This window comes from Canis lupus, chromosome 20, assembly GCF_048164855.1.
Source record: "Canis lupus baileyi chromosome 20, mCanLup2.hap1, whole genome shotgun sequence".
Lineage (NCBI taxonomy): Eukaryota > Metazoa > Chordata > Mammalia > Carnivora > Canidae > Canis > Canis lupus.
The window spans coordinates 56,593,706-56,610,940 of record NC_132857.1 but is presented as its reverse complement, the minus strand read 5'-3'; the positions used below and the strand labels follow the sequence as shown (position 1 = coordinate 56,610,940).

At 37.9% G+C, this 17,235-nt stretch overlaps 1 pseudogene; it reads left to right on the top strand.

Annotated features, from left to right (window-relative positions):
- The first annotated feature begins 321 nt into the window (after nucleotides 1–321).
- LOC140612020 (CREB-regulated transcription coactivator 1 pseudogene) lies at nucleotides 322–2,366 on the top strand (annotated as a pseudogene).
- The last annotated feature ends 14,869 nt before the right edge of the window (nucleotides 2,367–17,235 follow it).

Sequence of the window (17,235 nt, the reverse complement as noted above, 5' to 3'; positions counted from 1 at the left end):
TAAATATCTATGCACCCAACATGAGCACCTAAATATGTAACACAAATATTAATGAACACAAAGAGAGAAACTGATGGCAATACAATAATGGTAGGGACTTTAACACCCCACTTACATCAATGGATAGATCATTGAGACAGAAAATCAATAAGGAAACAATGTCTCTGAATAACACATTGGACTAGATGCACATAACAGATACATACAGAAAATTCCATCCAAAACAACAGAACACACATTATTTTCAAGGGCACATGGAACATTCTCAAGAATAAGTCAGGTATTAGTCTATAAAAGAAGCCTCAAGGCGGTGGCGAGAGGATGGCGACTTCGAACAATCCGTAGAAATTCAGCGAGGAGATGGCGCTGCACAACCAGAAGCAGGCAGAGGAGACAGCAGCCTTCGAGGGGGTCAGTTAGGACCTGAGCCTGAAGCGGGCCGCGCGGCTCCAGCTCCAGAAGTCTCAGTACCTGCAGCTGGGCCCGAGCCGTGGCCTGTCGTACGGCGGGTCCCTGCCCAATGCGAACCAGATTGGGACTGGCACCGTGGATCTGGCCTTCCAGTCCTCAGGCCTGGACACCAGCCGAACCAGCCGGCACCCCGGGCTGGTGGACAGAGTATACCGAGAGCGTGGCCGGCTTGGCTCCCCACGTCGCCAGCCCATGTCAGTGGACAGCTGCCCACAGGGCACCGTGTACCTCTCGCCGCCCACGGACACCAGCTGCAGAAGGACCAATTCTGACTCTGCCCTGCACCGGAGCACACCGACGCCCACCCAGCCAGCCCGTTACAGGCGGGTCCCAGGACGCACACCAGAAAAGAGTCTTACTATTAACAGTTCCAGGAATGGAGGAAACCACATCAGAGACAGGTAAGAATCTTTCTAAGCAAGCATGGGGCACCGAGAAGACGGGGTCCGGGCCCAAGTCCTGCGAGGTCCCTGGGATCGACATCTTTCCATCTGCTGACCAGGAAAACACTAGAGCCCTGATCCCCGCCACCCACATCACAGGGGGCTCCCTGCCCGACCTGACCACCATACACTTCCCCTCCCCCCTCCGACCCCACTGGACCCTGAGGAGCCCCCTTCCCTGCGCTCAGCAGCTCCAGCAGCACCGGCAACCTTGCAGCCAACCTGACTCATCTGGGCATCGGCGGCGCCAGCCGGGGGATGAGCACAGCAGGCTCCTCACCACTGCCCCGCCCCGCTGGTGTCAGCCCGTTGTCCCTGAGCACGGGGGCGAGGAGGCAGCAGGCCCAGCAGGTGTCACCCACCCTGTCCCAGCTGTCACCCATCACTCAGGCTGTGGCCACGGATGCCCTGCCTCTGGAGCAGCAGCTGCCCTACGCCTTCTTCATCCAGGCGGCCCCCTGATGCCAAGTGCCAGCTTGACACAGGGCCCCCAGCTGCCCCCACTTGCGGTCACGGTACCGTCCTCTGTCCCCCAGTCCCCCCCAGAGAGCCCGGGCCAGCCGCCAGCGGGGATGGACATTACCTCGGCGCGGCTCTGCAGCAGCACCGCGCTAGTGCCCGCTCCCCGGCTAACCTGTCTCCCACCTCACCTGTCTCCAGGCAAGGCCTCTCCCCGGGGAGCTCCCGGCAACTGGAGCAGTTCAACATGAAGGACAATGCCGTCAGCTCCAGCAGCCTGTGCAGCCGGCGGCCTTGGGAGCCTGCCAGACACGCAGCAGCTTGGCTACGCCAGCCATAGCAGCATCCCCAACATCATCCTCACAGTGACGGGAGAGTCCCCTCCCAGCCTCTCTAAAGGACTGACCAGCACACTGGCCCGGGTCGGTGACGGCAGCTTCGACTCCGACCACCAGTTCCCCCTGGATGAACTCAAGATTGAGCCCCTGACCTGGACGGACTGCACATGCTCAACGACCCTGACATGTCCTGGCCAGCCTGGCCACTGAGGACCGTGAGCTCCACACCTGGCACATCACTGAGGACACCTTCCGGATGGGCCGTCCGTGAGCTGCACACCTGGCACATCGCCGAGGACACCTTCTGGATGGTGCACACCTGGCACATCGCCGAGGACACCTTCTGGATGGTGCACACCTGGCACATCACCGAGGACACCTTCCGGATGGGCCGTCTGTGAGCTGCACACCTGGCACATCGCCGAGGACACCTTCCGGATGGTGCACACCCGGCACATCGCCGAGGACACCTTCTGGATGGGCCGTCCGTGAGCTGCACACCTGGCACATCGTCGAGGACACCTTCCGGATGGTGCACACCGGCACATCGCCGCCCAGCCCCCCGCCCCGTCACCCCGCCGCCAGAGGTCCCGACTGCGTCCCCCTGAGCCCAGGACGGCCGCGCTCCGCCCTTCGCAAACGGCCGAGCTTGTGATTCTGAGCCCGCAAGGCCCCAGGCGCCCCCTGCCTGCCCGCGCGCCCTCAGCTGTCCACCTGCCTCGGGATCCTCCCTGTACCTGCCCTCGCCCCCCAGCTGGGCCGTGAGCCGCCCCCCGTGAAAGCGGACCGCGTGTTGGGCAGGGCCGCGGCCTGCAGGGGGCGCTGTGGTCCACGGCGGCGGTGGGCGGAGGCTCATTCTCCCACTGTGTCCTGCTCTCGCCGCCTTCCTTGTTCCTGGCCCGGCTACCCGCCCGCCACCCCCAGCCCAAGGTTACGCGGCGAGCCAGCCCCACCCTGCCAAAGGGAGAGGTGCCAGAGACAGGGGCAGACACAAAGTGAAGTAAACACTATTTTGACTACCAAAAAAAATAAATAAATAAATAAAATAAAGTAAAATAAAATAAATAAAATAATAAAATAAAATAAAATAATAATATAAAATAAAATAAAATAAAAAATAAAATATAAAATAAAATAATAAAATAAAATAAAATATAAAATATAAAATAGAATAATAAAATAAAATAAAATAAAATAAGCCTCAATGAATTTAAGAAAATTGAAATCATCCCATATATCTTTGATGGCCACAACAGTATGAAACCTGAAATAAATCACAAAACTGAAAAAGCTGGAGAAAAACATAAACACATGAAGACTGAACAACGTGATACAAAATAACCAATGGGTCAGTAAAACACTCAAAGAAGAAAAATATACGTGTAGACAAATGAAAATAAAAACACAATGGTCCAAAATCTCTAGGACATAGCAAAAGCACGTCTAAGAGGGAAGTAAATGCCAATATAAGGCCTACTTCAAAAAACAAGGAAAAATTCCAATAAACAATCTAACCCTTTGCCTAAAAGAACTACAAAATGAAGAACAAACAAAACCCAAGATGAATAAAAGAAGAAAGGCAATAATAAGGATCACAGCAGAAATAAATGACATAGAGACAAAAAAATTAAGGAAACTAAGAACTGGTTCTTTGAAAAGATAAACAATATTATAAACCCTTATCCAGACTCATCAAGAGAAAAAGACAAGACACAAATAAATAAAATCAGAAATGACACAAGAGAAGTTACACACAAGATATCACAAAAATACAAAGGATTATAAGCAAATACTATGAAAAATTACATACCAACAAACTGGACAACCTAGAAGAAATGAGTAAATTCCTAGAAACATACAATCTTCCAAAACTGAACCAGGAAGAAATAAAAAATCTGAACTGACTGATTATGAACAATGAAATATAATTGATAATCAAAAACCTTTCAAAATAAAATCCAGGACCAAATGGATTCACAAGTGAATCCTACCATGTATGTATGTATGTATGTATGTATGTATTTATTTATTTTCCTATCATGTATTTAAAGAAGAGTTAATACCTATTCTCCTCAAACTTCAAAAAGAAAAAAGGAAGGAAAGTTTCCAAATATATTCTACAAGGCCATCATTACCTTGATACCCAAACCAGAGAAAGACACCACAAAAATTTAAAACTATAAAGCCGATATCCCTGATGAATATAGCAAAAAACCTCAACAAAATATTAGTAACTCGCATACAACACCACACTAAAAAGATTATTCAGCATCATCAGGTGGGATTTATTCCTAGAATGCAGAATGTTTTGATATTTGCAAATCAATCAACATCATATACAACAGCAACAAAATGAAGGATACAAACCACATGATCATTTCAATAGATGCAGAAAAAGCATTTGATAAAATTCAACATCCATTTATGATAAAAACTCTCAACAAACGGGTAAGAGGAAATATACCTCAACATAGTAAAGGGCGTATATGAAAAACCTAAAGCTAACATCCTCCTCCATAGTGAAAAACAGAGCTTTCCCTCTATGTCAGGAATAAGACAAAGATGTCGACTCTTACCACTTTTACTGAACATAGTACCAGAAGTCCTAGCCACAGTAATTAGACAAGAAGAAGAAATAAAATGTACCCATACTGGTAAAGAAGAATGAAAACTTCCACTATTTGCAGGCAACATGATACTGTACATTGAAAATCCTAAAGACTCCATCAAAAAGACTACTAGAATTAATAAATTCAGTAACATGGCAGGATACAAAATTAACACCCATAAATCAGTAGCATTTCTATATACTAACAACAAAGTCGTAGAAAGAGAAATTTGGAAAACAAACCAACCCATCATTTACAATTGTACCTAAAAAAATAAAATACCTACAAATAAACTTAGCCAAAGAGTTGAAAGGCCTGTACTCTGAAAACTATAAAATACTGATGAGGGATCCCTGGGTGGCGCAGCGGTTTGGCGCCTGCCTTTGGCCCAGGGCACGATCCTGGAGACCCGGGATCGAATCCCACATTGGGCTCCCGGTACATGGAGCCTTCTTCTCCCTCTGCCTATGTCTCTGCCTCTCTTTCTCTCTCTGTGACTATCATAAATAAATAAAAATTTAAAAAAAAATTAAAAAAATAAAATACTGATGAAAGAAACTGAAGATAACACAAATAAATGGAAATATGTTTCATGCTCATGGATTGGAAGGATTAATATTGACAAAAGGTCCATATTACCCAAAGTAATCTACAGATTCAGTGCAATTCATGTTAAAATACCCAAAATGCTACAAATAGCATTTTTTCACAAAACCAGATAAATAATGCTAAAGTTTTTCTGAAATTACAGAAGACCCCAAATAGCCAAAGCAATCCTAAAAATCAAGAACAAAACTGGAGGTAGCACAGTTCCAGATTTCAATATATACCACAAAGCTGTAGAAATCAAAAGAGTATGGTAGTGGCACAAAAATAGACACATTGATCAATGAAATAGGATAGAGACCCTAGAAATAATCCCACATTTATGGTCAGTGAATCTATGACAAAGAAGACAGGAATATACAATGGAGAAGACAGTCTTTTCAATAAATAGCACTGGGAAAACCGGACAATTACACACGTAAAAGATTGACACTGGAGTACTTCCTAACACTATACACAAAAGTAAATCAAAATGGATTAAAGACCTAAATGTGACACCTGTAACCATAAAAATCCTAGAAAAAAGCATGGGCAGTAATTTCCCTGACATCAGCCATAGCAACAATTTTCTACATTTGTCTCCTAAGGCAAGGGGGACAAAGCAAAAATAAACTATTGGGACTTCACCAAGATAAAAAGCTTTTGCACAGCAAAGGAAACCATCAACAAAACAAAAAAACAACCTACTTGAATGGGAGAAGATATGTGCAAATGATATATCCAAAAAGTGGTTAGTATCCAAAATATATAAAGAACTCATATAATTTAACACCAAAAAAGCAAACAATTTGATTTAAAAATCAGCAGAGGGCCTAAATAGACATTTCTTCAAAGAAGACATCCAGATGGCCAACAGATTCATGAAAAGATGCTTAACATCACAAATCATCAAGAAGTGCAAATCAAAAACCAGAATGAGATATCACCTCATACCTGTTAGAATGGCTAAAGTCAAGAAAACAAGAAACAACAAGTGTTGACAAAGATGTAGAGAAAAAGGAACCCTCATGCACTATTGGTGGGGATATAAATTGGTACATCCACTGTGAAAACCAGTATGGAGGTTCCTCAAAAAATTAAGAATAGAAATACCATACAATTCAATAACTATTATTAGGTATTTACTTAGAGAAAAGGAAAATACAAAACGAAGAGATATGTACAATCCTATGTTTGCTGTAGTGTTATTTACAATAGCTGACACATGGAAGCAACCTAAGTGCCCATCGGTAGACAAATGGATTAAGGAAAATGTGGCATATACACAATGGAATAGTACATAATCATAAATAAGGATGAGATCATGCCATCTGAGACAACATGAAAGTACCTAGAGGGGGTTATACTAAGTGAAATAAGTCAGACTGAGAAAGATAAATACCATATAATTACACTTGTAAATGCAATCCAAAAAATAAACAAAAAGGAGAATCAAAACAATAACTACACAGAATAAGCTAATGGTTGCCAGAGGGGAGTGGGGAGGGGAGTTAGGCAAAATGGATGAAGAGGAGAAGGAGATATTGGCTTCCAGTTATGAAATGAGTAAGGCATGGGAGCAAAAAGCAGAGCGTAAGGAACATAGTCAATATTATAATAGCGAAGTAATGAGGCCAATGGTAGCTGCAATGGTAGCTATACTTAAGGCGAACACGGCATAATGTATAAGCTTGTCGAATCACTAAGTTGTACACTTTAATGCAACATTCTGTGTTAGCCATACTCAGAAAAATAATGCGTATTTATTTATAACCATATAAGGAAAATGTTAATATCTATCAAAAGAAGTCATTAGCAAATTGGAATATTTGATTAATTCGGTGATTTGGTATTTTGAAAATTGATCTCTTCTGAAGTAGTTCCTAAGAAAGTGATTACCAGCAAAATAACCATTGGGTATATTGATTAGCTATAATTCTGGGACGTTTGCTTTGACAAAAGTTTCATAATTAATAATATGGAAGTCTTATGGTATAAAGCCATTTCTTATTAATCAGTAATGACTCACTTGCATTTGACACTTGGGCATTTTAGAAATAAAGGCAACTGATGAAAGTTCATGGCATATTGTGACTTGTATTTGAAGCTTAACCAAAAGTATTCAAGCAAACATTGTTTCCAATCTTATAGAATTTAACTATATAATTCACAGTTTATTCTTAAAACTTATATATTTCATTTTCAACTCTAAATTTGAACTATATGTTGGCTCTCATTACCTTCAATAGGTCATTTGAAACTGACAAAAATTCTATCATAAAGCAACAGCTGTGAATTATTCTTGGGTTAAAAACAAGAAAATTGACAAGAATGAATTTAAATTTACCCAAAGTTTTTTTATAGTCAGTGGTAGTAGTGGAATTTCGACCTGAGTTGTCCACATCCAAGTCTGGCTTTCTGGGAAACTTCTCATGATTCATATGTCTTTATATTGTTTATTATCTTGAATAACATTATACTTAACCATTCATTGCGATTTACTTCAATTTAGACTTTTCAAAGTGTTGCTTCTTGTAGAAGTATTATACATAGATTCATGGCTAGATAGTTTTCTTTGAGATAGTGTAATTTGTATTTATCTCTTTTTATTGTAAATGTATACTGCAGTTGTTCCCAGGCTGGAATTTCTAAAAATTTCTTTTTTTGTTTGCTTGCTTATTGCTTATTTTTCTGTCATGAACCACAAAGCTTCTTATCATCTACGTGACAGAGTGCACGTGTCAGAGTTTCTCTGTGATTTCTAGAGTCACAGTTGAAGAATACACTCAGAGTTCCACCAAACACCATAGAAAATAACAATGGCATTTACAAATGTTATTAAATGAATCCTTATATTAGGTATATATGAACAGGTGCTAGACAAGTGGATTGTAACAAAGAAGATGCATTACAGTGTGAACAAGTATTTTGCTTGACTCGTCTGCACTTGTCAGGGATACTTGGTGCACAACTAAGAACAAATGTGACGCTGATGGAGAGACAGTGTGTATATATTAGTGCACGTGTCTCTGTCCTTTTTTACTACCACTTAGCTTCTTTATTTCTTCCTAAAAAAGACTCTATTGTGCTTTCTTGTTTTTCAGAGTCATGAATCATTCAGAATGAAAACTATATTCCAAATTTTACTTTCAGTTACAAGAATATGAACAAAAACCTTCTCTCCAACTAGCAAATTATATTATTGGTTAATTTTTAAAAAATAGAACAATAGGGAGCTATTCTGTCAAGACTGTTAAAAATCAAAGCTTCTGGCTATTTTTGTCATGCAAGACTAATGACCAACATAAAATCATCCCGCTTGAGAAATTAATAATTTTTATTTTATTTTATTTCCAATGGAATTTCTGATCCATTAGTAGATACCTATATGTTTCTTAGTCCATATAATTTCTATGGTTGAAACAAAAGATCCAAATATATAGCTTACTTGCAGAGTTATCTTTTACCACCATGGGGGTTGGTACTGTAATATTCTAGCACCAATAATGCTTTTCAACAGATTGGTCTGTGAAATAAATCATAAACATACATAAAATGGCTCCAAACAAAACAACGCAGTAAACTCATGACAGTTGGCCCTCTGAGTGTTATCAAAACACCAGACTAATGCTATGAGATGTCCAGGGGCAATATAAGTCCCATGAAATAGAAAAATTATGAATTACTGCAAATATATATTATCTGTAATGCTTCTTTATTTTGAAAATATATCTATGCATTCTAATTTTTTTAGGACTACAAACATGACAAGAATAATTGTCTTTGATTCTGAACACTTTAAAGGAGACTCTAGTGGAACAATATTTTATCTGCCTTTCTGTTCAGAGAAAGATAATTTATAACATATAAATAATTCATGCCATCTTATGGGCATTTTTTAGTGATTCTTATATATAAAGAATTGTGTACGAGATCTAATTCTTAACTTCAAGGAATTTACAGTGAGGTGGGAAAATGAATCATGTACACATAAAACACATTAAAATGTGACAAATAATGAAACTAACAGATCAAATATATCCCCCTGAAGTGTTTTCTTTAAAAACCTGAAATATAGAAAATAAACTCATTTTGAGTTGAAATATTCAAAATTCTCATCATTGTAGATTTCTCATGCTTATGTTTGTTTCAAATCCACCAGATGGGAAGATATAAAGATTAACCAAATAAACTCCCCAAACAGCAAATTACTTGTTTTCATAGATAGTTCTTCCTTCCCTCTGTCAGGATTATTTTTGGTCAAAGGACAGAATTTGGAAAACTAGAAAAAGATACCTTTCGGGAGGTAGAAGACCTCAGGCTTCACACACAGAGACAGGAAGACCACCATAATCTGCAGGAAATCAGTGTTTGTCTAAACTGTGCTAATGGCTTTTTGAAGTAGGTAAATAATAAGCTCACTCTCCTCTGAACATCTCCAATCTAAAGGAATCAGGGCAGTGCAGTAGAATAAGAATTGGATTGAGGCAAAAGACAAACTTTTTATTCCTTGAATTCGTACTCATGACTGGCACTATGTCTTAGTGTTTTGTTGATTAAACTAGAAGTAAATCATCTACCCAGGACGGTGGTCATGAATGTTAAGGAAAGATCTGTGACTACAAATGTCTCATATAATGCCTAAAATAAAATGTAAATTCAATAACTATTAAATAGTATATACTGATCATGTATGGAGAATCATCAATAAATATATATTCCCTTTGACCCAGAAAGTCTACCTCTGGAGATATTTTCTAGGAATATAATTCTAAAAGCAGAAATGAGTTTGTTTGTAAAGATGTTTAATGAAACCCCATTTCTATTAACCAAAAAAACTGGAAACAACTATAAGCCCCCAAAAGAGAGAAATTATATTGTAAATATAATTATAATTTATAAAAAATAAATATATATATATATATAATATCTGGAGCAATCACTTAATATGTTATATAATTTTTTTAAAATGATGCTTGCAAAGTACTTATTATAGCATTATAATATTAATTTATTATTCTGATATAGCACATTATAAAAGAGTAGTATTGAAAGCTGGATATATACAATGGGACCATAAATACATAAACCAAATAAAGAGTATGCATTGAAAAAGAAAAAATAAAACACTCTGTATTAATTACTACAAAGTTTTAGCAAAAATTGTTTCTGTGTGATTAAGCAGGCTGCAATGATTTTTACTCTTCTTCCATATGTCTATATATTCCAAATGCTCTATATTAATAACTTTGATAATGAACAAAGAAATTGTTGTCATTTTAGAGAAGTGTTTTATCTCCCCAATAAACTGATAAGTTTCTTGAGGGCAAGAATTGTATAATTTACTCCTTTGAATTATAATACCATTATGCCTAAACTAAGTGCCCACTGAAACTTTTTCAAGTGGCCAATGACTAGTAGCTTTTATTCTCTCAATTTAAGTACTTTCTAGGACATCAAGAGGGGAAAAAAAATGTGACTCAATTTGTTTTGTTTCTAAATCACATCCAAAAAGATTCCATACAAGCACCAAACGATGAGGCTAAAAACGAGGCTGCTGTAAACTGTTTTGAAAGGGAAATATTAAAAAAAGAGTCAGTTGGCTAAAGCCGTATGAATAATGCAGCATGTTTAAGATTTGGCACCAACTCATCCTAGGATAGCACCAGACTCCCAGGAGAAAACCATTTCTTGTCTTTTACTCACTTAAAGGAAGAAATCACATCTCCTTCTATTGAGGAACTCAAAGAGGAGGTGAAGAAAAAGTTGGTTGAGTATTTCTACTGAAAATCCTGTCCAGCACCATGGTTGATAGCAATACATGGTCTCAGAGCCTCCTATGCTTGGTCCCATCTGTTAAAATGGCACCATGCCTAACTGCCAGATGGTATACTGGCTTCCCAGGGACAGAGGCGCCAAAAAGATGGCTTTAGAAGACATTGTTAATACCACCCCCTTGGGCCTCCCGCCACAGTAACAACTTACCCATGTTGGCGGCCTGTCACATCTCACACTGCTTTCATAATCTCTAGAAATAAGTGGTTCCAAACACTTACTAAGTCATTTCCTTGAGGTGCCTACTGGTTTCTGATCTTACAAAAGTTGAAAAAGAATGCCAAAGTGGGGGAAAGACCGAGAGTATCCAAACACTTGAAGTTGCCAACATCTACGGCTTGTGCCTGAGGGCCATTAAGATGATATGATGTGTCACACTCTATTATGTAAGGTGGAATGTGTAGGCACTGCTTGCGAAGTTTAACCAGTCTCAGTGAACAGAGAGCAGCTCTGTTAGACAGAAGAACAAGTTTATAAAGTCCACTCATCCTAAAGAAAAAAAGTGGCTCGAGTGATTCAAAAAAACAAAAATTAAGTCCTTTTTCTCAAGGACTCAGTGGAAGAAAAGAGAATTCCAAAATAAGTATATTGACAGCTTAAATATTTCTCAAAACTGTTGTGCCAAGTGAATAAGAAAGAGCATAGGTTCTGTCAAAGGAATTTTCAAAAAGTTAAAGACACTCCTTTTATATGCAAGATGTACATTCGATCGTTAACTCATTAATTATATGATTAGTAGGTTCAAAGAATTTTTGAAGAACCAGTTAAATAGATTTTTTAAAACATGAACATTAGTTGTTTTAGGTAAGATTCAAAGCTTGTTCAGGTCCAAAAGGACAACACCATGACCTTTGGGGTGATTTTTCTTTGTGGGGAAAAAAAATCTCCAAGTAATATGAAGCTTCACAGCTACACTCTCCAAAAGAATCAAATAATCTGTTGATGAAATGTGTGAGCATATCATTGAAAAGTTATGCCGTACTCTCTTTTGTCTTATTTCCAAGTTCAGGGTAAACTTTCTTAACTCCTATGCTTCCTCAGGATAGAACCTTTTACGGGAGAAAGGCAAGTGTGGAGAATCACAGGAATTCTGGCTACAGTAGAGATGGGGTAAGTTCTCACTTCTCTGGGTTGTAATTAGCTTGTCTTTATAGACAGTTAATCTGTTTTTCCATGGAACTCTAGCCCATAGATGCGCAGTCACCTAGGAAGTCACTTCTATGTCATTCTGAATGCTTTTACCCTCAGAACATTAGTGACTTACTCTTACCTGAAATGTTAAGCTATCCTCATCAGACATATTATACCAACATAGTATACGCATTTTCTTATGTAATTTGTACAGATAAAAAATATTTCAGCAAAATAAAATAATCATTGCCATCCAGAGCATACATTCCTCTTTTTCTGTTATCTATTTCACTAATGACTCAACTCTAAAATTAAATGGGTTTGGAAGGGATCTTTAGCCCTGTGGCTCTCATAGGAGTCAGTCCTATATAAATTTGCCCTCTACATTCTCAAATGTGTGTGTGTGTGTGTGTGTGTGTGTATGCACACACATATCTGTATATACACATATGTATATATGTACACACATACATACACAAATATACATATATAATATGCATATGTAAATATACCTGTGTGTGTATGTAGCCATGTACTTCTTGAGAGAGCAAGTCTAAGATTTTGGCTTTTTTGTGTTTATATGAGTTCAATCACTCTGTTATTTCATCAGACACTATTTTCTCAGTCAAGTAATATTCTTTCTGTATTAGACGTTGGGTTCGGTGCTGGGGTCTATAATTGAAAATAAAAGTAGACACCAAGCCTCGTAGGAAAGACAGTGAAAAACAAATTATCTATCTATCTATCTATCTATCTATCTATCTATCTATCATCTATCTATCTATCCAACTAAATATGAAAAAGAAATACAAGGTGCTATGAGGATGCAAATCAGGGAAACCATAAAAGTTTTCCCTGAGGTAATGAGAAAATTAAGAAAGGAAGAATAAGATTCATTCAGGATCTCATAGACCATGTTTAAAATAACATTGGAAAGATAAGGTTTATATCAGGAAGCCAAAGACTCTCTGTCTTCCATTGTAGTCAAGGAGACAGGGATGCCCACGTATCTTTGCTCTGTTATGACTGATGGAAAACCCAACTCAAACTTGTTTTATAAAAGAAGTTTATTGCCTCCTGTAATGGAATAGGAGTTTCAGATATGGCTTATTCTAGTGTTCAAATAATTTCTCTCTCTTAATTTTTAGGCATTCCCTGTTTGGAACTGGCTCCATTATCTAACCCCCACATGGTTGCGAGACAATAGGCAAGGGCAATATTCTTCCAGCTTTGAATCCATCAGAAATGACCTATCACCATCATAAGATCTGTGATTCAAATTAGACCAATGCCCTGAAATCAACCCCTGAAATAGTATCACAAAACACCAGAAAAAAGATATTTATGCCCAACCATACCTCTATAATCTTACTATTAACCTTGCTTTTTATGGCTCCATATTCTTGGATTGCGTCTCCATATGATGACTCTGTAAAATTGTCTACAGACAAAATAGTAAACGAATTCAACATTTTATTCTAATTCATTTTATTCTATTCAAAAATGTTGATACCTTTTTATTATTGATAGATTAAAAATGTATCATATTGTTATATAATTTATTCAGAATATTGTTTTTTTTTTTTTTAAGAATTGTCATCCAGTATGTGAAAAACTACTAAGAGGTCAAGCCTATGTCACTCACAGCCAGCAACTGGTCCTTACTTCCAGTTCCAAAATCCCATCCCGATAGCTTTCTGGGGCTGCTCCTTGTATCTCTGTTTTAATCTGGGCTACTTCAATACAGAGCCTGAGCCAAAGTCTTGAATGTAGTGACTTTAGTTAGAAAGTAATCATGAAGGGCAAGAGTAAGGGAAAGGAATGGTGAAAAGGAAAGGACAGTGGCCAGTTGTACTGGACACCACTGCAAGGGACTAAGTAGACCTTTTGGGGAGCTTTACACAATGAGTCTCTGAACTGCCCTTTGAGACAAGAAAGGCAACACATTTACCCCTTTAATTCTCTCTTCCACTGATCAAGGGTGACTGTTGGACATTAACATCCCGTTGTACATGTCTGAGTGCCAGGTGAATTCCTACAGGTATCCCCTATCATCGTGTTGGAGAAGCCCTGGAGCAGGTGCTAGGTCGGTATACTGTATAGGTCCAAGAGAGGTGTTGCCAGGTTACACCTGTGCAAAGCTGGTCAAAGCAGGTGCAGAACTGGTTGGTGCGGCAGTGGCTGGAGCCAAAGTAGGGTTGAGAAGGATTGAAGGGAATCACACAAATCCTATGTCCTTTAGTAGAAACCCCCCCAACACACACACACACAAAAACTTAGCCTAGAGTTCATAAAATTACCAATTCTTGGAATTTAAAAAGGCAGACAATTTTTATATATAAAGATAGATCATATTCCAAGAGTATTTTTCATCCATAAAAAGCAATTTTATAAAAATAAAATGTTCTTTCCCATATCTCTTTAGTGCATTTCTCCTATTCTTACTTCTTGTCACATGTGTGGAAAGTAAAGGCCCTATCTGATGCCACATAATATCATCTTAAATATATCGTTAAATAATAAATACACAAATAAAGCCTTTCAAAAGGGAAAAACCCCACAAATCCTAAAGAGAATTGATCTGGCTATTTCCATGTCTATATCGTTACAGGTCTTCCTACAGTATTATTCCACTGAAAACCTCAGTTGTTTAAACTGGAAACATTCGTACAATAATCTCAACACTTATTTTGTGTGTGTTTCATTTAAGTCTTCTAAATGTAAAATAAAAGAAAATGTAATCATCCGCACTGGACTAGGATTTTTCTTAGACCTAAACGGACAATAAGTTCCTAGTTGGAGAAGGTGATTTCCTGTCCTTGACTTATTTCTCAGCTGTTATAATCATTTGTAAAACAGATTAAGAAACACCTTTGACATTCTCCCGCGGCTTTGAGATTGCTATGTAGCTATTCATCCTTCACAGAGAAATCAAATGAATGAATTGCTAGCATTTTGACAAAAAAATAAATCCTCCCATGAAAAAAAGCTGGAAAATAGTTGAAGAGAGCAGCAGACCGTAATCTAGTTAGTAAATAATAATGCAAACCCCAGTGCAATAGAAATGAAAAGGAGAACAAAGAGGTTGGCCTGATGAGATTTCATAAAAAATTTTGGGGTCTGAACAGAAGGGAAACTTCCCTTTCCTATTCATATCAGCTAAAATATTTCCTATTAAGAAAAGCACAAAGAAAATGGAAACTTTCTGTGGAGAGTTCTAACAGGTTTATTTGTTATGCAATTTTTTGCTTCACCTTGTGTAAAAGCATTAATTATTTAAAACACCAAGGAACCAGGTAAATTTACCTAATTTACTTTTACAAGTTTTTATGTAAAGTACATAGGAAACTGAATACTTCTTAAAAACCATAGATATTTTTCTCAGCCTCTCCTGAAAAGAAATTGATACCTTTTTTTCAAAAAATATTTTAATTACGCAAGTAATTCATGTTAATTTGAAAAATTGGGAAAAACACACGAGGAAAAAATACTCTTTTTTTTTTCCATATACTCTGGTGTATAACCTTAACCCCCAGCGAGAGCCACTCAACATTTTGATTGCCTGCCAAATAGCTTTAATGCCTCTATATACACATAAACCTGCACACACATGAAAATCCCCAAATAGATTATACTGTAGCTGCTGTTCTTTATTTTGCTTATGTTCTCCAAAAAATCAGTAAACAACTTCTATATTTCCTATATGCCTGTATCTATAACTATGTATGTCTATATCTATAGGTATATTTATCCCTGCATATGTGTGTACACTCTTCAAACTTAAAATTAAAAAAATACAATAAAAACCCTAACATTTCTGCAAAAATGATAAAAATGATACACTCATTTTAAAAATTCATTTCAAGACAACTAAAAACAACTAAAAAGAAAAAAAATTAAATTCCATGACTGAAAACAATCATTGTTAACTTTGAAGATCAAACCAAACATTTTCCTTTGGAGTATATTCAAATAGAAGGATAAATGGGTAAGTGTATATATAGAAATAACTTTTTATGAGATATTTTAAATAAATGCATTATCCTTAATTTTCCTAGAATTTAAAAGCAAAAAAGAAGTGGCACTGAAGGAAATGTTCACATTCTGATAAATGTTTTTCACTGTTACAAGTATTGGTTCCTAAAATATCTCTAAAAATTTCTATAAAGTATATATATGACAAAATTAAACAGCTACAGTTCTTTAAAGTCTTATATGTTCCAACTTTAAACATTATTTTATCCTGATAAAGACAATAGCACATTTCCACATCCTCCCAATTCCATTCCCCTATCTCTCCACTGTTTGTTATTTCTACAAGATTTGTATTCTGTTCTCTTGCCATAATTCCTAGTTATTGATTCTTAGATGTATTTTTAAATAAACTGTGTGTTGGGATCCCTGGGTGGCGCAGCGGTTTAGCGCCTGCCTTTGGCCCAGGGTGCGATCCTGGAGACCCAGGATCGAATCCCACGTCAGGCTCCCTGCATGGAGCCTGCTTCTCCCTCTGCCTATGTCTCTGCCTCTCTCTCTCTGTGATGACTATCATAAATAAATAAAATTAAAAAAAAATAAATAAAAATAAATAAATAAATAAATAAATAAATAAATAAATAAACTGTGTGTTCACCAACTATGGAAGAGACTATAAGGGTATGAAATAATTCATTTCTGTGCTTCCATTTCCCAGTCTCCTTGCAGGGTCTCTTGACTATTTCTGTCCAAGAACTATGAGCAAAGTGACACATGTCATTCCTGGGCTGACGCAATGACAAGACTATGTTCAATTCCCATCTCTTATCGCATGCCTCAACAACTGAGGAGGCTGCATGTACCAGATGGTGTGGCTATAAGCTGATGTAGCTTCTATCACTGCTCCTTATCTACTGATGCTGCTCATGCTGACCTTCAAAGACATATTACACGGGGGAAAACAGTAAACTTTGTTTGGTAAACCCCTGACATTTAGATATTGTTTATTACTATAGCAAACTTAATTAATACATTAATTATTCAACATTAATATGATACCAGTCTTTAAACCACATCTTTTTGAGCTCTGAGTTTTAATGTATCTATTGATAAGTTGGATTTTATCATCTTCTTATTTTGTTCAAGAGATCTTCACACGTACCTTATTCCCTGACTTCAGCCATGCTTGAGAATGCCTTCCTGTTGCCTTTATAAAATTAGTCAAGGTATGAATTTACTAGGTTATGCTTTCTCCCATAATTTTTAGACATTAATGTCTATATTCTGGTTGAGAATGTGCCTGTGTAAGAAGTCTGAGGATGACTTCCATTTCTTCCTTGTGCATTATTTTCTTTTTTTGGCTTGGATTCCTACACAACTTTAAAAAAAATC